The sequence below is a fragment of the Macrotis lagotis genome, chromosome 8, assembly GCF_037893015.1.
Source record: "Macrotis lagotis isolate mMagLag1 chromosome 8, bilby.v1.9.chrom.fasta, whole genome shotgun sequence".
In the NCBI taxonomy this organism is placed as follows: Eukaryota; Metazoa; Chordata; class Mammalia; order Peramelemorphia; family Peramelidae; genus Macrotis; species Macrotis lagotis.
This window is the reverse complement of record NC_133665.1, coordinates 163,463,750-163,490,906: the sequence shown is the minus strand read 5'-3', so window position 1 is coordinate 163,490,906 and position 27,157 is coordinate 163,463,750. Positions and strand designations below refer to the sequence as shown.

At 37.7% G+C, this 27,157-nt stretch overlaps 1 protein-coding gene across 6 annotated transcripts in view; it reads right to left on the bottom strand.

Annotated features, from left to right (window-relative positions):
• FRMD4B (FERM domain containing 4B) overlaps positions 1–27,157 on the bottom strand; it is a 349,156-nt gene that overhangs the window by 110,291 nt on the left and 211,708 nt on the right. The window lies entirely within an intron of this gene.

Sequence of the window (27,157 nt, the reverse complement as noted above, 5' to 3'; positions counted from 1 at the left end):
TAAATAATACACTTGATGAGAGTGGTGGGGCGCCTCTGGGGGGGGGGGTCCCTCTCAAGTTGGCATGAGTCATGGGAAATTGAGGCTCAAGTGGCATCAGAGCCCTTGTTTGGCTGAGTATTACAGTAGGGTGATCCTGGCCATGTGGGTTTTCTTTATCAAGGTGGAACACTTCAAAGAAGGTTAGAGAATTAAAAATGGGTTGGAGAGTTTGTCCAAAAGGAAATGGTAGGTGGTTTCATTTTTGCCTTTAGACTCCCAGAGTTTAGCATGATTTTGATATATATTAATTAGCATGTATTTATTAAGTCCCTATTATGTGCTAGACATCATTCAGGGGACACAAGAACAAAGAATGAAACATTCTCTCTCTCTTTTTTTTCGGTTTTGTAAGGCAATGAGAGATAAATGACTTGCCCAAGGTCATATATAGCATGTAAAATATGAAATGGATGAGCTAGATGTGAATTCAGGTCCTCCTGACTCCAGGGCTGGTGTCTATCCACTGTGCCACTCCACTGTGCCACTTAGCTGCCCTTCTACTGTGCCACCTAGCTGCCCCTCCATGATGCCACCTAGCTGCCCTTCTACTCTGTCATCTAGCTACCCCTCTACTGTGCCACTTAGCTGCCCCTCCGCTGTGCTACATAGCTGCTCTTTTATTGTGCCACCTAGCTGCCCCAGAATGAAACAATCTCAACTTGCAAGGCATTTTTCATTCTGATGGGGAGATGACAAATATATTTATTTTATGTATTTTTATGTTATCTCCTATTAAACTATAAGTTATTTGAAGGTAGGGACTGTTTGTTTTTATTTGAATTTGTTCCTCTAGCTCCCAGCAAGTATTTAATAGATGCTTGACTTGACCTAATAGAGAAAATGAAATAAAAAAACCCAAAATTATTAGATACAAGATAGTTTGGGAAAGAGGGTACTGGCATTTAGATGGGATTAGGAAAGGTTTCATGCATACTGTGGCATGACCTGAATCTTTTTTTTTGTTTTGTTTTTGCAAGGCAATGGGGTTAAGTGACTTGCCCAAGGCCACACAGCTAGATAATTATTAAGTGTCTGAAGCCACATTTGAACTCCAGTCCTCTGGACTCCAGAGCTGTGCTCTATCCAATGCGCCACCTAGCCACCCTATATGATCTGAATCTTAAAGACAGATAGGAACACTGAGGTAAAGGAGCAAGGTCATTAAAAGTGTGGGAATGCCAGTATAAATCTATTGAGGTGGGCTGTCAAGATCTATGTGAGGAACCCAGGACAAAGACTTCAAGGTTTATTAATAGCTCAAATGTGGCCTTATGTACAATTTTATGGCCTTATAAAAGATCTACCCCCATACAGGTGAGTTATCAAAGCAAGTAGAAGGAACAAAAGCTCATAGTCTTTGGACATATATTTTCATGGATTTGAGAAAGGGAACAAATTTGGGAGGGCTTTGGAGAAATGAAAGATTTCACTTTTGAAATGGCAAACCTCATGGAAGAAGGTTTATGAAAATATGAAAGTTGGAGCTGGATCAGAAAAATCAAGAGAGGAGAAAAATGATAGAATCTCATTTGAGTTCCAACTACCTAATTTTACAGATGAGGAAACTGGAGCCCAGGGCATCTAAATGACTTGTCCAGGGGCAGCTAGGTGGCATAGTGGATAAAGCATGGGCCCTGGAGTCAGGAGTACCTAGGTTCAAATCCGGTCTCAGACACTTAATAATTACCTAGCTGTGTGGCCTTGGGCAAGCCACTTAACTCCATTTGCCTTGCAAAAACCTAAAAAAAAATGTAAATGACTTGTCCAAGGTCACATAGGGTGTAATCATCAAAGAAGTAGGTTTTGAATCCAAGTCTTCTGACTCTAGAAACATTATGCCATACTGCCTTTTCCTATACATGATAATGTTTGTCCTTCATATGCAAAGAAGACGACCACAACATCAGGGAGGTGATGCCATGACAAGCACATGATGGGATTGGATTTGAGTAAGGGGGGGCTCTGCTAAGTCACCAGTCTCACTTTCTTCTCTAGAACCATCTGGTCAGATATGAATCTGGTTGACTGGAGATGGCTCTGGATGGGAGGCAATCAGGCTTAAATGACTTGCCCAAGGTCACACAGCTAGTAAGAGTCAAATATCTGAGGCTGGAATCGAACTTGCATCCTCCTGACTCCAAGGCCAGTGCTCTCTCCACTGCCCTATACATAATACCATAGCAAGAAGGGGATTGTTTCATACACTTGGAAGAATGGGGGCAAAGAAAAATGAGAACTTACATTATTTCACTTTAGAGACTGCAAACTTTGAAAGACAGAAATTTTGATTTTTTATTATCATGGCCACTTTATAGATGAAAAAGAGGAATCTTAAAGAAGTATGAAGTGATTCATCCAAAGTCACCCTACTTGTATCAGTGCTGCGATTTGAACCAGAGTCTCAACTGAGTCCATCTGATACTCTTATAATGATAAATCTTAGAGCATGATAAATAAGAAAAGGGTTATTATTATTATTATTATTATTATAGGCCACTAGGAAGTACAAAAAACCCTGAACCTCATAGCAACAAGTCCTGAGTTCAAGTCCGACCTCAGAGGCTTATATATATAATGTATAATATATATATTATATAATATATATGTATAATCTAATCAAGTCGATTCACCTCAGTCTGCCTCAGTTTCCTCAACTCATATTCATAGTAATCACCTCTCAGCATGGTTGTGAAGCTATAATGAGATAACAATTGTAAAACATATTTCAGATCTTTTAGATAGAGATCCTAGCACTTTCATTCATTCAATATCATCATCATTTGTGGCCATATTGAAGCTCAGAGGGATGAAGTGATTTGGTCAAAGTCACACAGCTAGTTAGTGGTAAAGTTCTTTCGACCATCAGTTCAGTGTTCTTTCCATCACATCATGGTGTGACCTTGGAACAAAAATAGCTCTAATTTTGTAGGTCAACTTTTCCTTATAGATAAGAGTGACTGTGAGTATTATTATCATTAATATCATACTTTTATATGACACTTTGATCTTTCCCCTTTCACCTTTTTATGAAAGGTGAACTTTCGCCACTTCCTATCACCAACCGGTGAAGTTAGCATCAATATTATTGTTCCCAATCGATAGATAAGAAAATTAAGGCACAGAAGAGTTAAACTATTTACCTAGGGTCACAAAGCTAGTTGGTGACAAAGGGAGGATCAGTTTCGAATTTCAGGCTACCATTTTCCCATGTGGGCATCTTTTATCAACCTAGCAGCCTTGAGTCTGAGATTACGTAGTAGACCATGGTCATTCACATTCTAGACTAAGACAAGAAATGAGCTAGTCTTTAGGAATATATACTTAGTATTCTCAAGATTATACCCTCTACCATCTCATACCTAATGAATTGAAATAACTGTCATTGGCTGGGTGAAAAATAGAAGAGACAGGGGCGGCTAGGTGGCACAGTGGATAAAGCACCGGTCCTGGAGTCAGGAGTACCTGAATTTAAATCTGGTCTCAGACACTTAATAATTACCTAGCTGTGTGGCCTTGAGCAAGCCACTTAACCCCGTTTGCCTTGCAAAAAACCTAAAAAAAGAAAAAAAGAGAAAAGAAAAAGAGAAGAAACAGAAGAATTGTAATCCAGTGTAATTCTTTTATGGAATCCTTAAAATACTGTGGCTGGTTTCAAAGACCTGAAGGGTAGGAAATACCCTGCTCTGAGTGGCTTCAAAAGACAGAATCTGAATCAATTCAGGTTAGTTTGATTCAAAAAATATTAAGTAAAAGCAATAGTTTCTGAAGGCACTGTGCTAGTAATATCTGGTGAAACAGAGACAAATTAAAAACAAAGAAAAAAAGATCTCTGCCTCAAGAAGCTTATGTTTTACTAAAGATAAATAAATACACAATAAATGCAAATTAGTACACAGGAGAGGTTAGGAATAAGGAAAGTTTGAGAACAGGAGACTGAATCTCCTACAATTACAAGGATTTGGCTGATGGAATGAGTTTGCTCACTACCAAGAGACCTATCTATCTTTGGACGTTGTAGAACCCCAGTCTTTCAGAATTAGAAGGAATCTTAGAGTACATTAATCCAATTTCTTTAGTTTCAAAAATGAGAAAACAGGGCTAAATAGACCAATGATTTTAAAAGCTCATGCAATTATTTCATGTGTTATGATGGAAAAAGGCATTTTGACCTAGTGAAGGGCATGTTAGACTTGGTTGGGTTCAGGAGAGGCTGATTTGAAGCCTGGCTCTGAAAGTCAGTGTGTGTGACCTTGGGTTAAATCATTCAACAACCTTATCTTTCATTGTTTCCACCACAAAAAAGGGATAATAATAATAATAATAAATAATATAATATAAATAAATAATAAAGATAAAGTGACACTTTAATGCTTGCAAAAAGCTATGTTATCATTTCTTCCTGAGGAGAATTCCATTAGGTGACTTCTATTATCACCCCCATTTGACAAAGAGCAAATAGAGAACTTGGACATAGTCTTCAAGGTACTTCTCATATTACTTTGGCTCCTTATGCATTCTTTCTTTAAATTTTTTTAGGTTTTTTTCCAAGGCAATGGGGTTAAGTGACTTGCCCAAGGTCACACAGCTAGGCAATTATTAAGTGTCTGAGACTGGATTTGAACCCAGGTACTCCTGACTCCAGGGTCAGTGCTCTATCCATTGTGCCACCTAGCCTCCCCTCCTTATGCTTTCTTTAGAGAACTAGCTATGGCAGCTAGGTGATGAATAGCTAGAATGTTAGACTTGAGTTTGAGATCTGCCTCAGATATTTTTATATCTAGAATTATATCAGAGTATATCTAGGTTAGTTGCTTAGACTTTCTTATCCTCAGTTTCCTTACCTGTAAAATGGGGATAATTGTGAGGATCAAGTGAGATGATGGACATATATTCAAGATTTTCTAATGGATGTCATCTAAGTAATATCAATTGTTACAATATTTGTGTGTCTCTACCATTTATTAGTGCGTGAAATTAGAATCATATCTCATTTCATCTCTCTGGGTCTTGGTTTCTCCATTTTAAAATATTGGCATTGGATTTGGGGTTGAATTGGATGCTCATCTGGAAATGGAAACAGAGCATCTAGAATCCCAACTCCCCAGGATTGTTTTGAGAATGAAATATGAAAATATGTTTGTAGAGTTCTTTGCATATTATAGAAGACTGGCTACAGAAATGAAAAGATGGTATCATCATCATCATCATCATCATCATCATTATCTCTATGATTCCCTTCTGCTACCAAACCCTATTATCTCTCCTAAGCTTGGTAAGAAAGGCAGTATGTATAGAAAGAACATCAACTTTGAATTAGGGGAACCAGGGCTTGAATTCTAGCAGTGACTAGTGGCTATAAATGCAAATTATTATGGCTAGAGTTAGAGGAGGATTTCAAGATTAACTACTCACTCTCCTCAATTAACATAATGAAGATTTAGGACCCAAACCAGGAAAACAATTTTTCCAACCTTCCAATCAGCAGCTTGACAGCTAATCCTAACTCTTACTATTACTACTACTACTAATAATAGTTAACTAGTGACCTCACCTCTCTAGACCTCAGTTTATTCACTTGCAAAAGAAAGGAGGAGAACAGTATTATGTCCAAGGTCCTTTTGCACTTAAAAGTCCTGTGTTGTAATTTGAGTTTGTCTCCATTTATCACACTAGATTGGAGCCTAACTTTTTTCATTCTTTCTCCAACTTTTGACATAACAAACAAAAGTCACTTTTGTAAACATTGCCCAAAATAATACTTGGCAGTGAAAACAAGTCAAAGGCTTGCAGAAACACAAATACCTGATGTCTTTAAAGAAGTTGCTGAATGGAATGAACACTAACCATCACTGGCAAAGATGGAATCAGGTCCATCTTAACAGACAGGAAAGACTGGTTATCCAATGTAGGAGTGATTTCAGAATCAACTCTGTACAGTCAGACCATTGACAAGTTAGAGCAAAGTTCAAAAATCAAAGTCAAATGAGAAGATGAGAGATGAAAAGACATGAAGTGCAATTTCTACAATATTCTATTACTCCAACCTGGCCTATTTAAATAAGCTGTTCACTGGTAAAACATGGGGAATGATAAAGGCCTATTCTGATTTCTAAACTTTCTTAGGACAGTTTAATAATAGATATAAAAATCATCAAAATATAAAGTCTGAAAGGATCCAGAAACATCCTCAGTTGGTAAGTACTTGTTTCCTTGCCATTTGGTGATACGTGACAATGCAAATAGAGAGTAGAGAATCCCTCACTTGCAAAAAATGTCATAGAGATGGCTGATGTCAGATTATCTCCCAAAATAGAAAAAAAAATAATAAATGAAAGAGAAAGTTAGCTTGAAGACCTTTGGGACTGAAAGTCAGCAATGTAATAAGGTGGAAAGGCTCAGGAGATTTTATTCAAATAATGGTTCTTTGGCTTGCTAATAATAATAATAATAATAAAAATAAAAATAAATAATAATATTGCACATTAAGGTTTTCAGACATTTATCATATCAATTTGGTCACTGCAACAAGTCTGTGAGGCAAGTGCCATTATTTTCATCTCTAATTGTCAGATGAGGAAAGTAAGGCTGAGAGAGGTCAAGTCACTTGACCATGCAACACCCATCTCTGACCTAGGGTGTATACTGAAGGATTCCATCTTAAGTTTTTATGAGTCCAAACCCAGGGCTCTATTCATTAGAGTTGAAATTAAGATTAAAGGGCTAAGATTCAGGTTAGAGCCCTGGACCTGGAGTTGGAAAAACCTGAATTCAACTAGGTATGTGACCCTGGGCAAGTCACTTAACCCTTGTTTGCCTCCCTTCTGCATCTATAAAATCTTCCAGGATTGTTGAAAGGATCAAATAAGATTATTATGAAGCAGTCAGCACATAGTAAATACTATTTAAAAGTTAACTATTATTATTAGTAGTAATAGTAAGAGTTAGGATTAGCTGCCAAGATGCTGATTGGGACATTGGAAAAATTGTTTTCCTGGTTTGGGTCCTAAATTCTTCATATGCTAAATGAATAGAGAATAGTTAATCTTGAAATCCTCTTCTAACTCTAGTTCTAGTCTTCTAGAATATACAGGACTTTAAAGTTTTTGAAACATTTTACACATATTATCTACTTTGATTCTTCCTATAAACCCTGGATTGGAGATAGGTGTTATTAATTAACTTTGTTTTATAGATGAGGAAACAGGCAGAGAGTTTATGTGCCTTAACCAGAATCACTAAATCCAAAGGGTGAGTTATTTGTCCAGTTAGTAGTTAGTAGATTTGAACTCAGGTCATCCTGACTCTTTGGTCCACAGTCTGTCCATTATTCCATCTAGCTATCATCAATCCTAGGATCTTTCTGTTGACAAAGCCCAGCAAAATTTGGAGTCCTGAATGTTTTAAAGATGATATTGAAGACAGACAATACAAGCACATACAATGCAAGTTTCTCAGTATTTTTAGAGTGATCTGTTCTAATATACCACCTCAATATTAGGTATGTTAAGTGAGAAAGTAGAAATGATATTTAAGAAGGTGAAATGGGAAAAAAAAAAAGAAGAAAGTCTTCTCTGGGGCCCCATTCCCCTAATTGGTGACTGCTTTTCCCAAACCCCCTATTTTCGACTGGTCCTAGTCACCATTCTTTAGTTGATTCCCTATCTCTTGCCATTTTCTACATAGCCTTGCTAACCACCTTGATGTTTTGCTTATACCTGACATGCATCCCTTCTTCAAGTCTGGGACCATGAAATATCAGCAAATCAATTTTTTTGTTGTCCTTGGATGGGGCATGCCAATTGTTTCCTCATTTGCCACCATTTACCCTTATGTTCTGTCTTCCCAACTAGAATAAAAGACCTTTGAGGGTAGAGACTGTCTTTGCTTTCATATTTGTATCCCCAAGTTTTGGCACATATTTAAAAGTATTTCTTTTTTTTTTTTCGTTTGTTTTGTTTTTGTTTTTTGCAAGGCAAATGGGGTTAAGTGGCTTGCCTAAGGCCACGCAGCTAGGTAATTATTAAGTGTCTGAGATCGGATTTAAACCCAGGTACTCCTGACTCCGGGGCTGGTGCTTTATCCACTGCCCCAATTAGCCGCCCCTAGAAGTATTTCTAATGCATATTCATTCATTCACTCATTCATTCATTCATTCATTCATTCAGAAATACATTTTTAAAAGTGGCACAGTTTTATTGGTACTTAGGGAACAGTTTTCAAGATATCTCAAAGAGAAGAATTTAAAGGAGTAGAAATAATGACAGAAGTTATTAGCCAAAAATGCTATAAAGGTGACAATACTAACGACCAACTAATATATCTGCTTTCTGCCATAACATGTTTATGAGAATGACCTTTGATCACATCAAAGGAATCATAGATTTAGGATTAAAAAGGATGTGAGACATTACCTAATTTATCAATTTCATTTTACAGATGAAGAATCTGAGGCCCAGAGAGATTAGATGACTTGTCCATGATCACATTAGTAGCAAGTAACAGGGCCAGAATTTGAATCCAGGTTCTTTCTCTATATTTAGTATTCTTTCTACTCTATCACCAAGAAAATTTTTGATTAAAAACATGAAAAGGGGACAGAGAGGTCTCTGTAACTAGTTAATTAAAGTAGATCACATTTTCCCCAATTACAAAATTTGACTGAGAGATATAAAAACAGAAAATCCATGATTTACAGGGAGACAGAAGAGTAAGAAGTCATGGGAAAGCCTTCCTCATTAATATCATCGCCAAAATACAACAATTTGGGGAAAAATTGCTAGTGGCATGGGTGAGAGAATTTTTAGAGGAAAACCACACAAAGAAATGAATAATGAAGAGTTCTAACAAAGGAAAGGAATCAATGTATTAACAGAAGAGTAAAGAGTGTATATATGTATGCATATATATATATATATATATATATATTTATATGTATGCATATATTCAAACAACACCAATAGAAGCACCAGAAATGAAAACAGAATTTTCTCAGGACAAACTAAATCTCTTGAGACCTCTGATTTTTTTTTTATCTCCAAAACATTGAAGTAATAAATCAAGTTGAAGTAAAAAACTGAGTACAACCAAGAAATTCCTAGACAAGTTGATGAAACTCAACAATTATGAAAAATCTATGCCAATGATAAAACATTAGATTATTTCCTTGGGAGACAGAATCATAGAAACAAAAGAGGAAAAAGAAAATGAGTCAGGAAATTATACTTGCAAATGGAAGTAGAATCTTATATGGACAAAAGTTAGGGAGACAGGGAGAACCTAAGCATTATAAGGTTTCTGAAAAACTGAAGACAAGAAAAATCTGATGATTTTAGGCTATCGTATCAGAAAATTTACAAGAAATAATGAGATGGGTCAGATTATAAATGGACAGAAATCATATAATGCCAACAAAGATGAATTTTCAGTTGAACTTATCTAGATATATTATTGTCAAACTTTAAGATTTAAAGGACAAGATATTATAAGACACCAAGAAGAAATGCATTAAAAATAGATTAAAATTTCAAATTTCTTCCCCCCAAAAGTTGAATGTGATACTTTGTACAAATAAGAGATATAAAACTTCACTCCAAATCTTCTACCTGACAAAGCTGACACTTCATTTTGAAGTAGAAAAAAATGGTCATTTAATAATTTGCATTATAAATGCAAATTTTTCAAACAAGTGAAGAATTTATGGCTGAGACAACTATAAGGCAACTTTTAAAATGAAAAACTCTGAGAACATAGCGACTAAGATTAATTATAAAGATGAACTCTTATCACTAATTAGTAACTGTAACTTTCTATCTCTTTATAAGCACCTTAGGGAGATCACAAAACAAAAACTTGTTGGTTTAATTAACAGCTGAATGACCTTTGAAAGAGAGAAAAAAAGAGAGGAGGGAAGAGAGGAATATATTGATATTGGGCTTCACAGATAAAGGAGTGTTTGTTTATGTATGAGCAATCCCAGAGCTACATTCCTTTCTCAAATATAGTACAGGGTGTGGAAACAAAATTTTTCAAAACTTATGAAGTGAATAGTATGAGATTACAGGAGTTGTGCTTACTATTGATTGCATGTTCATGTATGTGCATTTTATTAAGTCTGAGATAGGATCACCACTAGTAAGATAAAGAGGCTTGAATTATCTTATGGCCAAAATATTTTATTAACTGTGGCATAAATTTGATAAAATAGCTGAAAATTGACTATGTAAAGATCTTTTGTATAATAAAAATAGCATATCTAAAGTAAAAATGAATAGAAACAGACTTCTGGACTGGGAAAAGAATATTTGCAATAAACATTTCTAATAAAAGCCTGACATTCAAAAAAAGAATATAGATGAGTTCAACTGAAAATTCATGTTTGTTGACATTATATGATTTCTGTCCATTTATAATCTGATCCATCTCATTATTTCTTGTAAATTTTCTGGTATGATAGCCTAAAATCATCAGATTTTTCTTGTCTTCACAGTTTTCCAGAAATAATGCTTAGGTTCTCCCTGTCTTCCTAACTTTTTTTTTTTTTTTTTTTTTTTTTAGTTTTTGCAAGGCAATGGGATTAAGTGTCTTGCCCAAGGCCACACAGCTAGGTAATTATTAAGTGTCTGAGGCTGGATTTGAACTCAGGTCCTCCTGACTCCAGGGCCGGTGCTCTATCCACTGCGCCTCCTCGTTTCCCTAACTTTTGACCATATAGATTCTACTTCCTTTTGCGAGTATATAATTTCCTGACTCATTTTCTTCCTCTTTTGTTCCTATAATTTTGTCTCCCAAGGAAATAATCTGTTTTACCATTTGCATAGATTTTTCATAATTGTTGAGTTTCATCCAAAAAAGAGTTTTATGTGTTGTTGATGGAGTAATGGCTTTGGAATCAGAAAGTTTTATCTTCATGACTTCAAATCTGGCCTCAAAACACTTGTTAGCAGAGTGACCCTGGGCAAGTCACTTAACCCTATTTGCCTCAATTCCTCAACTATAATATGGACTGGAGAAGGAAATAGCAAACCAATCCAGTATCTTTGCCAAGAAAATTCCAAATGCAGTCATGAAACATGACTGAAATTACTGGACAACAACAAAAATATTTTTGGGGAAAAAAAGATTACTTCAGAACTACTGAGTGAAATACTTTAAACTGAAAGAAGTTTGTGCTGAGGGAGACTGTGGGTTTCTGTAGAGGTTATGGATTGCCTTTCATTTATCAAATGATAGCCTGGATTGTAAGTTCTAAGGTAATACTGCCAATATCTTATGGCATTTATTCTTTCTTAAACAGTTTGAAAAAAGTAGACAACTAATGTTTGTTAAATTAGAAAACAAAGGAAATAATATTCAATTACAATGTTTTTTCCAATTTTCTCTTCCAGTTCTGAGATTCTGTGATTCTGAATTCTGAAGGATTACAAAAAGCTTTTGATTTACTGACAGCCTTAAAGATTGGTATAAGAGTATCCAAGATTCCTTTACAGATATACCTGTGTAGATAGCTTTGTTCAGTGATTGATTGGGTTTCAGTATCAACAGAGGCACAGGTAGATACATGTTTTTCAGAGATGCTTATCAAAGTAGTAAAGGATGGTCAATGCAAAGTCAATACAGAAGAGAATTTTTCAGTTGCTCCTGATTGTAGAGTTTGTCTTGAGAATTCCTTCAATGGCATCCACGATCACTCAAGAGATAAGCCTAGTAATCTGGAGAAGGCAAGTAGGTCAAGAAAACTTATTGCCTAGACTATGACAGTCAGCCAGTGCCTATGATGTTGCAGGCACTGTGCTAAAAACTGAGGATACAAAGAAAAGCAAAAGACAACTGAATGAGCAAATATCTTGGACTTGTCTTTCTACAGATAGGCAATAAATTGGGACCAGAATTCAGAATCACAGACTTTCTGAATTGGAAGAGATCTCAAAAATCATATAGTATACAATCAGAAGAAGGGAGCAGGATAGGTCATATTTGAAAAATTGACTAATTCTTTCAATGATTTTAAGATAGTTTCTGATGCAAAAGTCTTTATTGTTTTAATGACAGCTTTTTCCTGGTGATGCAAATCATGGAATGCCACAATCTGCAAAGAATCAAAATTATGGATGAACCAAAAAAGTAATAGAAAAATGCATGGGAGTTCACTAGAGACAGATGCACACTATCAATGATGACTTCCCTGTAAGCAGTTTCATGAAGGTATAGTTTTGAGGACATGTTTAATTGGAAAAGGGGGTAGGTTGGTCATGTACCAAGGGTGAGATATAACACATGGAAGACCCAAGTACTCTACTGATAGTCACAAAATGTTACAAGAAAGAGAGGACCTCTAGTGTATTGTTTGAATTTTCTATGGAGTATTTATGGAAAGACACAGACAAAGACAAAATCTGAAATAATTCCTTTCCTCGGGGATCTTTTCTTTTAGGGGCAGCGAGGTGGTGCAGAGGATAGATTGCTGGATTTGGAGGCAGGACAAGTTGTATTCAAATCCTATCTTAGATATTTACTTGATATTTACTTGGTTGTGCAACCCAGGATAAGTCAGTTAACTGCTCTTAGCCTCAGTTTCTTTATCTGTAAAATAGAGAGAACAGCACCTCCCTCCCAGGGTAGTTGCAAGGATCAAATCAGAAAATATTTTGAGGTCAGCTCCCTATTCACTAAGCCAGGTTTCTTCTCTTATCTTGATAGATTACCTGAACCAACACTCCATACTATTAACAGAAGAAGTTAATAATCTCTTTACTATTGCTCTAACTCACTTGAGTAGACTGAAACTGTAATTAGTTAAATATACTGTTTCTAAGAGTGAAAACATGGCCACATTAAGGAAAGAGTACCAACATGGATGAAATCATAGATCCATTATGGTAGAATAGATTGGGGCAGAGTCTGAGAGACAGCAGGGAATAGCAGCAGATAGAAAGCTGACTTCTGACTCTGGAAGACCTGGGTTCAAGATCTGTCTCTGACATTTGGAGGCTTTGTTACCTTGGATAAGTCCCATAACTTTTCAATGACTCAAGCAATTCTCCACACAATAAAGCCCCAAATAGGTGCCAACTTACATTGCATAAAATGGATTTCCTTCTCTGGGCATTTTCTTTATCAAGTAAATTCCAGGTCCAAGCCTTTATCTCTATCCTATTGTCTAAAGAAGAGATATGCCACTGAACAACTCTTGGATCTCAGACCTAGGGTGGTAGGGATCTTGCAGGTCATTAAGACCTACCCTCTCCTTTCACAGATGAGGAAACCAAAGGTCAGAGAAATCTAAGGCCACATACGTATGTAACTGTGGGACTTATAAAGCCAGGGCTCTTCATCCTAAACCTGGGTTCTTAACCTTTTATGTGCAGATATTATGGATCCCTTGGGTAATCTGGTGGAATTTATGGACCCTTTCTCAAAATATTTTACTGTTTACATTCAAAACTGAATGCAGTTTTGTTAGCAATTGTTAGTAACTTGTTAGCAATTAGTGAAAAACAATGAAAAAACATTTTTTTCCCCCATCCAAGTTTATAGATTCTCTGAAATCCATCTCTGGACTGGAGGATAAGAACCCCTCCATAAGATGATACTGATTTATGGACACTTCAAATGGGGATACTGGCAGAAATGCTTATTTTTTGAATGTATGAAAAGCATTTTGCATTTTTTAAATAGAAAATCATTCTGTAGCTAGCTACAACTATGTAATACTAGGTAAACAAAGCAGAAAAGACCTCTGGCTTCTTAAATAAATGAAATGTATCATCCAAGGCTTTCATTTTAGCTTTGCTTTAAAAAGAATTTTAGGATTTAGAGATGGAAGAGACATTAGAGATCAGGTAATTCAACCCCCCTCATTTTACAGAGAGAGAAAGGAAATGACTCACCCAAGGTGAACACACTTAGTGGCAGAAATGAGACTAGAATCAAGTCTCTTGACTTAATAATAGAATTTTAGAACTTGAGTCAGAAGGACCTTAGAGTTATTTCGAATTTTAAAGGATTTCAAAGGCAGTGGTGCTGGCTTATACTTGCCCAGCAGAGCTGATTGCCTAATTTTTTCCTATTAACATTTACACTTTAGGAATCTGCAAATGCTACAAATGGATTTATTATTTTTTGATTGTCTGGACTGTAAAAAGTGAGAGAGAATGCTAATGATGAGGATCAAGCTTAAAAAATGTGGTGAGTATGACTTTTTTTTCTTCTGGAGAGCTGAATGTTAAACATTTTCTAGTATATCCTTGCAAAGACCATAATCTGACTCCCCTCATTTTGCAGAAGAGGTTTAGAGAGATTCAGTTATTTTTTTTTCCTGGGTCAGACTGAACCCAGAGTTTGATTTCCAAGGTTGATGATTAATTCCCCTTTGAGAGACTTTTCTTCTAAATGTCAGAGAGGAAGAAAATTTAATTAGGTGGTCAAATTAAAAATTCAACTCTTGGAAGAGTTACTGTCTTTTGACTAAGTACGTGTCCAAGGAGATAAACCTCAATTGACTTGATATGTCTTATTTATTCAGAAAAAATTCACTTAATGAAGGTTCCCATCTTCCGTGACTTCCCCATTAGCCTTGTTTTTCCCCCCTCCCATCAGCTCCAGATTGTTCCCCCTGCTGCTCCCCAATAATGAAATAAGACCCTGTCCCAGAATTGATGAGTATGTGTTTTATGTCAGAGTGGAAAAGGCTGGCTTTGAAAGGTGACAGACATGAGGATCCCAGAGCAAGGTGATGAGTCCTCCTGCTGCCCTGATCATGATGAGAGGCCCTCATGAGTAGGAAAAGCACCCAAATGCAATGTTTATTTATAGACACTTCTGCACTCCCCCCACTTGAAATATTACAACGGCCTCAGCTTTTATCTCAGAATTTGAAAGTACCAGGGAGAGAATGATTTTGGTGAGTGGTCATCAATCTCCTTCCTCCAGTGTATTTTCCTTTGTCTGTGTGTCTGATAAAGTCATAGCATTCTTAGGTTGCAAGAGACCTTAGCTCTTCTTCCTTCCAATGCCAAACTTCATTTTACCTATGAGGAAACTGAGGCCCATTGGGATGAAAAGACTTGAACAGATGGTGGACCTGGGAACAGAAGTCACATCTTTTGACTCCTTTTCAGTAGTCCCTCAAGTACGGGGAAACCATCCATGGGGGCTGTTCAGTGACACATTTGGAACGCAGGTTAATGAAGTGCTACCTAAGCTAATTTGGCCAAGAACTACTTGTAGCCTTGAAATATTGCAGCAGAACCTACAGATTGTGACAGGTTAATTCATGAGGTTCACCATCTCCTCTCCACCCAACAGTTATCAGGGCTCTCTCCCTTTCAAAATGATTTCATATATGCTTTGGCTTTTTTATTTACATATACATATATACATATAAACACATAGGCACACAAATAATCTCATGGTAAGGCACTCCACATGAACAATGCATCCATCCATCCATGTGTACACACATATAAATAATGTGCACTCACATGGATGGAAACATGCATGTGCAATACATTTGTAAATACACGTGTGTCCATGTACAACCATAATACACATGTGCATGCATGCATTCTCTCTCTCTCTCTCTCTCTCTCTCTCTCTCCCCCTCTTGTGGTAAGACACTCATTCAGAAACAATCTATGCAGCTGTGTTCAATACACACTATTCAAACATTCACATATATGATGTAAATAAATAAAAAATTATACATACCTAGGCAATAAAAACATACACACGAACCTTGTGAACCTATGTGTGTATACACAAACACACATGCACACTTATATACACCTACACAGTCCCACCCTCAGGACATTTTGCAGCACAGACTGGCTTTTCTTCCCATCTTTGTATCTCTAGTCCTATCCCCAGAACTTAGCCTAACATCATCTACATAGTAATATGCTTCCATTGAAGAAGGGGAGAAATATTGACACAAAATAGCAAAATTAGACCCATTTTCATTTTCCAAAAATACAAAACTTAAATATTTTCGATTTGTATGTGGTTTCCTGTTGAAGAATAGTGTGGCATTTTTGGAGTCAGGAAGACCTGAATTTGAATCCTCCCGCTGATTGCCCTGACTAGATGACATCAGCAAGTCACATAACCTCTCTCCGTTGTCCAGGGCATTGTGAGGTTAAGTGACTCTCCCAGGGTCACCCAGTCAGTGTATTTTCGAAGTGGCCCTTAAACAGACATCTTTGTGACTCTGGGACCAGCTCTTTAAACCAAGCAGTTTTTCTTGTCAACATTATCATCTTTTTGTTTTTAAAAATAATTTATTTTTCACAAACATTTACTCTCTCTCCTTCCCACTAGAATCTAATTATTGTGTTAGTAACATTGCTAACTTTTTATTGCAATTTAAGTTTTACAAAATGCTTTTCATAAATTACCTCATTTGATCCTCATAAAAATCCTGGGAGGGGGTGTTATTATTAACATCATTTAACAGATAAGGAAATTGAGGCTGAGAGAGGTTATGTATGTAGCTGTCCATAATCGAAGAGGACCATGTGTAGGAGAAGTTAAGTAATAGTAGTAGCTAGTGTCTATGTAGTTTTAAAGTTTGCAAAGAACTTTATATATGTTTTAGGAAATTCAGTGTGAGAGAGGTAAAGGGACTGGCCCAGGGTCACACAGTTATTAAATATATGAGTCTGACTTTAAACTCAGGTCCTCCTGACTCCAAATTCCATGGTTTAGCAAACATTTAATTATTAAAATTATTTTTGTCTGAATTTAACATATACCTTTAAAAAAGAATATAACTAAGTAGAACAGAAAAAAGATGATTATCTGTGAAAACAGAAATCTCTATTATGTAGAGCTTCCTTAAAAAAAAGTCAGGAAACATTTAAGCACTGGGGATACAAAGAAGGGGAAAAGTTAGCACCTGCCCTCAAGGAGCTTACAGTCTAATGGAGGAAACAATATGAAACAACTAGGTGTACTCATTACTATTTTATTTTATTTTGGGTTTTTTCCCTTTTTTTTTGGTTTTTGCAGGGCAGTGGGGTTCGGGTGGCTTGCATGTCACACGGCTGGGTGATTGTTGGGTGTACAGGGCCGGATGTGGGCTTGGGTGCTCATGATTCCAGGGCTGGTGCTCTGTCCACTGCGCCACCTGGCCATACCTACAATTATTACTATTATTTTTTTAATTTTAATTTTTTTGTCTCCCCTTTACTTTATTGCTCAAGTGAGTCTATATTTTTTTTGGGGGGAGGGGGTATTTTGTTTACTCTTAAACAAGAATATTTTATTAATGTATAAAAAAATTTGTACAAAATGAGAATAAATAAATATTCAATATTAAAAAAAGAAAAAAGAAAAAGAAAAAAAGAAATATAGAGGAAGAATGGGGCAGTGTCTCAGGGAAGGCCGAGGTGGCATGCTGATCATATTTTAACAATCAGCTGGGGGCTGAAAGTATAGATACCTGATATACTTTCGGCTTAATATGCATTATTAACACTTTCTAAAACCCAGATAATCAACACAACAAGTCAAACTCTGATTTGTAGAACTGGCTCTCTTATCCTTCTTTAAGGCAGTAGCATTAAGGAGGAATCAAAGGTTTCTATAGAAGATGGGATTTTGTTTAGGATTGTTGTTCATGAAGTAGAGAAAATATTAGACAGAAAAGTGTTGTAGAATTAATGAGTTCCTTCTGCAGTGACCATGCACCTTACATTAACTGACCCTTCACCTCCCTCAAATCCCATTGTCCAAGCCATGAGTTGAAGTCAATTAATTTTTAGTAATCTGTCCCTGGCAGGTTAATACTCCCAGGAAATTCCTGTCCCAAGCACAAAACAAGCCCCTATCAACAAGACAATGGATTCCTGCCTTAGCCTGAAAAGATTAAGTCTTTGACTTAGGATCCCTTTATCACCACATATCCTTAATTTTCTAATCTTTGCTCTCTGAGTTATTGTCCCTATCCACACAATCTCTCCTTACCTCCTCTTCCTGTCCCTTTAAAAGCTCACTCATTTTTCAATTGAGTTGTTGGCTTCCTTTGGGAAGTTAGCCCCAAATAATCTCTCATGATGTCTATCCTTTCCTTACTGCTTCTGCTAACCACAGCAATACTCAAGTCTTTTTATCCCTAAAATTTGTTCTGGGTCAGATTTTGTCTTTTACATGAACTCTTTCACCTTAGCCACCCTCACCTCAATATCATTAGTCCTTCATTCTTGAAGACTTGAAGGAAACCCAGGAAACCGGGACATAAAGAATTCCATGGAATGGGATGGGTGGGAAGGAGGCAGTGAAAATGCCCAGAACATGCAGTCTTGTGGGAGGGGCAATAAAGGAGGTTATAGTCACTGGATGGCAGAGTCCATGGGAAGCCGTGTGAGGTTTAAGAAGATGGGGGTGGGGTAAGGCATCTTATAAAAGGTTTTGATTGCCAATAAAAAAGGATTTTATATTTGACCTTCATAATCTTGCCAGATCCCATCTACCTCAACACCATTTTGGTCCCTCTGATTGGAGAATGGAGCTATGAACCCCCAAACCTCCATTTCAGGAAGAGCATTTAGCTCAGAACACCTCATCTCTCATCTGGCTGTACTATTGGGGCCTCTCTGATTCTTTCCACCATGCACCAGGCAGTCACCTCCCCCATTCTTTTATGTATTATCTTTCCTTATTAGAGGACAGGAGTTTTGTAATTGAATTCCCAGTCCTTGGTATAGTGACTCTGATATACAGTAGGCACTTAAAAAATGATTATTGATTGGCTTACTAGCTGAGCCACTAAGTTTACCTATGCTTCAGGAAGATCAATTTGAGTGGAAGATGGATTGGAATGGGGAGAGACCTGAGACAGACCTGTCAGCTACTGTAGTAGTGCAGGTGACAAGTGACAGGACTTGCACCAGGGTGGTGGCTATGTTGACCTGACATATTTCCTAGGTAAAATTATCAGGCCTCTGGCAACAGATTCAAGAGGTCACCTCCAAAGCCATCCTAATTGTCTCTAGCAAGATATTATGAAGCACCTACACCTGCCATTTGCCAGGGATACAAAGACATAAAAATGGAACCATTGGTGCTCTGAAGGAGATCACAGTGGAAGCATCCTTCATGAAAAGGTTATTACCTTTAATGGATATAGAAACATCCCGACCCTTTTCTTTGAAGTGTAAGGAGCAATATAATGGATTTTTTAAAAGTGTATTCCAACAATCTTTCCCTTCTAGTTCTTGTCTGGTTCTTGGTGAATAAGAGTCCACCATGGTCTCTTTAACCCCTGTGAGGCTAATAGCAAAAATGTTCTCCCGGCTTCCAAGGAAGATTTTCCTTCCATTACTGGTCTGGAGAATACTCTGGGGAAACATCATTTTGATTGCTCTCTATTACACTAAGATTTTCCAGACGCATCTAAGGAAGCTGAAGAGCTTTCATGCCAAAGAACCAGAGGATCTTGTCCAGGACTGCTAGCCCTAGCTTGTTGCCCACCCACGGGATGATCATCTCTCCATGAACCATCTGGGTATCTTTGGCCCCAGAGTGCTGAATTAGTCAGGAAGCGGTGAGAGGAAGCCCGAGAGATATTCGCCCTTCCCCAGGCTTCAGAGATGTGTCAGAAACATGAGCCAGGAGCTTCCCCCGGGTTTTTCACAACATCCTGCTCTTGCCCATAATAGAGTGGGTGCAGGTGCTTAGGGGGCAAAGTTGGGAGGGAGAGAATGGTTGGAAATGCTAACTGATGAAAAATGACAAGAGACTATTCAGAGGGTGAAGGGGAATCATTATAATAAGAATAACTGGCATTTCTACAATGCCTTCTCTGGGCCAAGTTCTTTGAGAAATAGTTTAAAAAAGATCTCATTTGATCCTTACAACAACCAGGGCTTGGATGGGTAAGGGGAGTAGGTGCTATTATTGTTGCCCTTTTATAGTTGAGGAAACTGAGGCAGGCAGAGGTTAAGTGACTTGGATGGGGTTAGTATCTGAGGCTAGATCTGAACTGAGGTTCTCCCCCTCCATTCAAGAACCCCTCTCCCCAATAAAATCTAATACTATAATAATGAGGAAGAGGACAGATGCCTATAGCATTTTACAATCAGAAAAGCAGTGTATATAGGTCATCTCAGCTAGGTGATAGAGTGCTGAACTTGCAATCAGGAAGACTTGAGTGCAAATCCTATTTCAGATAGGATCTGTCTCCAGGGCTTAGCTGCATAATAACTAATAAAGATTGATTGATCCATTGACCCTGGGCAAGTGATTAACTTCTGCCTGCCTCATTTCCTTTATTTGTAAAATAGGGTTAATAAGATTTAGGGTTATTGTAAAACTCAAATGAGAATATTTATAAATTACTTTGCAAACCTTAAAGAGCTATAGTAATGTTTGGTTTTATTATTGTAGCTCATTCTAGCTCTGTGGACTTATCGCCATCATTTTGCAAATGAGGCTCACTGAGTCTCATTGGTGGGATTTTAACTCACATTCAAGTTGTGCCTACTTTTTATCCTGCCATGATATGCCATAATCGTGGGTGTGGCTAAAACCCACAGGATCTGCTTTTGAATATTGGTTCTGCTACTTCATATGCAGTAGCTGCTCAGGTAGAGTCTCAACATTGCAAAAGACCTCAATGGTCTTCATGAAAAGAATGTCCACTACAGCTATAATTAGTTATGTGGCCTCGATCAAGTCAGCTAACCTCTGATTCAATTTTCTCATCTATAAAATAAAGGGGGTTGGGGGCTGGATGAATTCTAAGATCCTTCCCCTCTAACTTCTCCCATGATCTTACTTCAAAATCTGTGATCTAGAGAAGTCTTTTCTTCTAACCAGTTCTATGCTGAGGTTGTTTCTACTTTCTTTCCTTTTGACCAGTCATTCAGGAGCCCCATTAGATATCCTGGGTTATAAGAGCAGAGGGCAGCTAGGTGGTGCAATGGATAGATCACTGACCTTGGAGTCAGGAGGGCAGGAATTCCAATGCAGCCTTAGACACTTGTTGCTTACCAGCTTTGTGACCTTGGGCAAGTCACTTAACCCTGATTGCCTCACATCCAGGGCTATCTCCAGTCATCCTGATCCCTGTTTGGCCACTGGTGAGAAAGTGAGGCTAGGTGACTTAGCACAGTGCCCCCTCACTGAAATCTAATTCATGGGCTTGTCATGGCATCGCCTCCCTGATGTGGTCTTCTTCAAGATTGAAGGACAAACCATCATCATGTTATAAGAGAGGAAACCATTGTCATTCCAATACTAAGAATTGGATATTTTAGGGATGACTCAAGATATCTATATGGAAAACTTTTGTGCTGAATAGCAAAAAGAATGGGTGCAGGGTTGAGAAAAACAGAAAAGACTTGTAAAGTCTGTGATCAAGTTGGCAGAATTCCCTTCATTTTATGTGATAACAACAATATTATAAAGACAAACAATTTGGAAAGACTTAAGAGCGCTGATCAATGCGATGCGTAACTCTACTTCCATAGGATCAATGATAAAGATGAAACTAGGTCCAGGGGACCATGCCGTCCTTGGTTCTAGAAGACCATTTATGAAACTAAGCTCACCACCTGCTAGAGAAGGCAAATGAGAAATGAAGCTTTGGTCATGATGGGGATTTATTTTGTTTGGGCATACAGCATTGGTTACAAGGGTTTTGCTTTTCTTCTTTTTCATCTAAATTTGGGATCAGTAGAGGAGAGAGAGAGAGAGAGAGACAGAGAGAGAGAGACAGAGAGAGACAGAGAGACAGAGAAAGAACACATCCTTATTAATTGAAAAATAAAGTAAAATGGAAAAAAATGGCTATAGTATATGTTCTTGACACAGGGACCAGAAGTAAGAGTAGAGACTGTTCAGAGAACCGAGTCAAGCATGACTATTGACGGTAGGCCTTCTATTCTTCTAGAAGTCACACATGGATCAATATATGACAGTACAAGAGAACACTGGATTCCAAGCAGGAACCTTGGCTTAAATCCCAGCCCTGTCACCTGGTACCTGTGTAATTTGTAGGTTATTTTAAGAGATTACTATTTTAGGACTGGAAGAGATCTTGGAGACCATTGAGTCCAACCCCTTCATTTAAGGAAACTGAGGCACAGACAGGTTAAGTGGGTCACCCAACTAAGAAAATCCAGATGTAAGCTTGTTTCTTCATCTCTAAATGGAGTGGGTTGAATGAACCAATCTGAAATCCCCTTCCAGCTCAGCTCTGTGATCCCATAATCTTCAGGAGTAAGGACCATCCTCTTTTGGATAGGACTAGTGCCTGGCACCCGTAGAGCTCCAACTCAATCAAAATGATATCACTCCACTCCCTTAATTTCCACAATAAAACTTCCTCAGGTGGGAGAGGTTGGGCAGTGAGCCCATTCACACCCACAAAGAAGGAGCCAAGAACTTCTCCCAAAGTCATTCATCTTCCTAGAGCCTTTAGCTTAAAGTAGATGTAAACTGTTATTTCTCTGGGGTTTTTAATCACATTCCTTAGCACAGACAACAGGCTCCAGGGCTTCTCCTGTTTCCAATAAGCTGGATCTTGTACTGAAGTCAAGACTAACACCAATCCAAAGAATTTTCTTTGTCGTTTAGTCCATCTTTAAAAATCTAACATATGTTCAGGGCTTCACAAACTTAAATTAGCACATATAGATCAGCTGTTGCTACTACACATGTGCTAGCTGTGTGATAAGTCATGGAATTTCTTTAGATCTCAGTTTCTCAATCTGTAAAATCAGAAACTTGGCCCAGAAAGCTTCTGAGGTTCCTTCTAGCTTGAGGTATATGATCAAGGACCCAAACTTTAAAGTGTTATGTTATCTGGCATTGTTTTCGTACCTAGGTATGCTTGGGATTCAGGAGTTGTCCCTTCAGGAATCTATTTTTTTTTTTGTAAAAGTCAAATTTCTTTAAAAAAAATAAGACCAGGGTATTAAAACCCTTAGTATGCTATTACTAATGTACTTACTCCCCATTATGATGTTGGAAGTCACAACTTCTCTAGACTTCAGTTTGCTCATCTTGAAAATGTGGAGGCTGAGGTGAATGGCCTATAAGCTAAATTTATTGTTGATCCTCAGTTTCCTTAATCAGTCAACAAAAAGCTCTACACTAGATATAGTGTTAGGCACTGGAGTTATGGGGACAAGAGTTCAAGATGCCTCAACATTATTCTTTAATCTCTGCAGTTAACAGGACCCCAAACTCTTCTCTTTCTATCCTCGATGCACCAGAAGCCCCCTTCACAGATAGCTACCAACACAGGCTAGGCCTTCCAGCAGGTGGGACTCACAGCCCAAAGGCTTAACAATCAATTGAAAAAGAGAATGGAAAACACATCAGAGAAGATGCCAAAAGGAGGAGAGAGAGGAGAAAGTGAGAGATGCTATAGAGCTGCTCTGGGTGGGGAGAAGGACCCCCCAGCAATGGCGAACACTTGCCCCGCTGGGATCCTGGATTGCATCCCATTGTGGTGTGCTCCCTGATGGATCCAAGGGAAAGAGAATTTCCCCAATGAGGTCACTGCTTACAATCTCAATCTTCTACTTAAATTCTCTTGGGTGTGATCACGCTGTTCAGAAGCCCACATCTGGGCTGCATTAGAGGCAGGGCTCTGATTAGGCGTATGTGTTTGTGGGAGATAAGCCAAGGGCAAGAAAATCCCACAGAAACCTGGAGGAGTCTGCATGCTTCTCAAGCACAGGAGAGAAGATAGATGATTATGTGCACATCTACCTTCTTATCTATCTATCCATCCATTTGTCTATCTATCTATCTATCTATCTATCTATCTATCTATCTATCTATCTATCTATCATCTATCCATCTATCATCTGTATATCATTTATCTATCATCTATCATCTATCTATCTATCTATCTATCATCTGTATATCATTTATCTATCTATGTATCATCTATCTATCTATCTATCTATCTATCTATCTATCTATCTATCTATCTATCTATCATCTTCATTTCTTAGACCTGAGATTCCTACATAGAAGAGATGTAGTTTGCTAAAAAGGAAAAGCTAGATTTAAAAGGAAAGTCAGTTGCCTCTTACGCTTGGTTAGTTTTCTTTCTACTCTATGCCAGTGCCAGAAATGAGAGCATTCTTTCTATTAAAACCATCACTGCCATCTTACTCCCCCATATTTGCTGGCCAGATTCTCTTGCCAGTTTAGTTCATTTTACAGAGACTCGGGTACAAACAACAACAGCATTGCTGTGTGATGATCAGCTATGCTAGACATAGGCCTACTTAGCATTACGGTGACCATAGATAATTCCAAAAGTCTTGTGATGGAAAACACCATGCGCATCCAGAGAAAGAACCGAAGTTTACGCTCTTCACTTCTTAAAATTTGTTCTTTGTTTTTTCTTTCTTGTGTTTTTTTTTCCTTTTTGTTCTGATTCTTCTTCCATAATATGGCTAATGTGGAAGTATGTTTAACATGACTGCACATGGATAATTTGCTATTTTGGGGAGGGAGAGGAGAAAAATGTAGAACTCAAAATCTTACAAAAAATGAATGTGAAATTTATTTTTACATGTAATTGGAAAAAAATAATTACAAAAAAGAGACTAGGTAGAATTTATAAAGTTTTTTATAAAGTTTTTTACATCTGCATTTGTGTATATATATATATATATGTATATATATATATATACACATATATTTGGCAGCCTGGTGAAGTCTAAGAACCCTTTCTCAGAATCAGGATTTTAGTTTTTTTCAGTTTTTTTTTTGCAAGGCAAATGGGGTTAAGTGGCTTGCCCAAGGCCACATAGCTAGATAACTATTAAGTGTCTGAGACAGGACTTGAACCCAGGTACTCCTGACTTCAGGGCTGGTGCTTTATCCACTGCACCACCTAGCCACCCCAGAATCAGATTTTTAACAAAATGAAACATGTAGGGTTACAAAGGAAATGAATACTGGGATCTAAATATTAAAAAAAAAATTCAAAAGAACTCCCCCAAACTAAGCCAAGTTCAGGACTTTAGGTTAAGAAGCCTAGCTAGATCTAACTGGTCTTTAATGTCCCTTCTAGCTCGGAGTCCTTTGACCTTGAAAGGCAGTGGGCTGCTATGAACAGCTGCATTCTATAGCCACAGGGACTTGAACAGTTGCTGAGTTTCACCATTTGGGTCTTTAACTGTCCTTCTATTTAGGTGCTTAATCAACATGAGTAACTATCTTGTTGTTCAGTCCCATCTGACGCTTCCCAACCCCATTTGGGGTTTTCTTGGCAAAGATACTGGAGTGACTTGCCAATTCTTTCTCCAGTTCATTTTATAGATGAGGAAACTGAGGCAAACAGGATTAAGGGACTTGCCCAGGGTCGCACCACTAGTAATTGTCTGAGGTCAAATAGGAATTGAAGAAGATGAGTCCTTCCGATCAAAGCCTTGCACTCCATATATTGAGTCATCCTGAATAACCAAGTGGGTAGAGAAAAATGCTCTTTTTCTTTAGGATGCAAAGTAATCAAATTGACTCTTGTCTGCCACTTGTGAGGGACTGAGTGTAAAGGCAAAATTCCCTAACCCCAAAAGCTGCTTTCAGAGGTCAGTGAGTGGATTGCTTCTCATTGGAAGTCTAGTCCAGGCTGGAAGACCATGTGTAAGGTATAACAACAACTCTATATAACCTTTAAGATTCGCAATCTGCTTTGCAATATTATTTCTTTTTCAACCCTGGAAGGAAGGTTCTACTTTTATTTCTATTTTACAGATGAGAAAACTTGAAAGAAAGCCAAAAAAAAAATAAATGACTTGCCCAGGTTCTCAGCAATAAGTCTGAACTCTTATCTTCCTAATTCTCTGTCCATTGAACCATCTAGAGGAAATTCATTTTAAAAAATGGGTTAATCTATATTTATGACTGGTGAGGTTCCTGCTGGACCTGAGAGTTTTTGATGAGGGAGTATTATTGACAACTCTTTCCTTCTTTTAGTTTTTTTTTTTGTAAGGAAATGGGGTTAAATGATTTGCCCAAGGTCACACAGTTAAGTAATTATTAAGTATCTGAAGGCAGATTTGAGACCTTATCAGGTCCTCCTGACTTCAGGGCCAGTGCTCTATCCACTGTGCCACCTAGCTGCCCCTGACAACTCAGGGGCCTACCATTTGAAAGGCAAAAATCAACTGGAAAAGGCAATATCCTAAAAATTTTTTTTTTAAAAAGATAAAATCCTATAAGTTTGATTTACATAGTGCCAGTTTTGTTTTCATGTCCTATGAGCCGGGTCAGCTCATTTAATTCTGTAGTGTCAGCTTCATCACACCTTTTATGTAATTGGGGGTAATAACAATAATAACAATGATGTCACTAGACTGTTTTGAAGAATAAATGAATAATTATTTGATAAGGCCTCTGAATGCATGAATAGCCAAGTCAAAACAATAGCAAGCCTCTGTGTCATAATGGAGAGATGATAACATTGTGTGAATACTGTAAAGCATAAATCTAGCTCCAGGCCTCTATTTGGGAGGCCTACATATATACACATGGACAAGAAATCTATGGAACTGAAAGACAAATGTCAAAAAAACTAGTAAAAGAAAACTATCCCTAAATAAAAGGAAATTAATCCAAACTAAGTTTGACTAAATTCTAGTTATCAGGAAGTTTTTTTCTGACATCATGCTTAAATCAGACTCATTTAAAATTTTTTTCTTTTTTTTTTTGGATGAGGCAATTGGGGTGAAGTGACTTGCTATAAGTATCAATCATCTAAGGCTGGATTTGAACTCAGATTCTCCTGATTCCAGGGTCAGTGCTCTATTCACTGTGTCCTTTCTTTCTAAATTTCTAGATATTGCCATGCATCTTTCCTCTCTCTGGGGTCAAGTAGAAAGATTCTTCTTCCATATGATTCTTTCAGTCTAATTTTGAATAGCTTCTCCTGGTCCTGATCATACTCCTTTGGAGCCTCTCTATTTTGTCCATGCCCTGTTACCTCATGAGACCCAGAAATGACCACAGTGTTCCATCTGGGGTGTTTTGAGCCCTAATCTCCAGACTCCAGATATGGATCAGTTTCCACTACATTACTCCAGTGCTTACGACAATCGAAATTTCAGATCCAATAATCACAACACATGCTCTTAAAAAAGGGCATGTC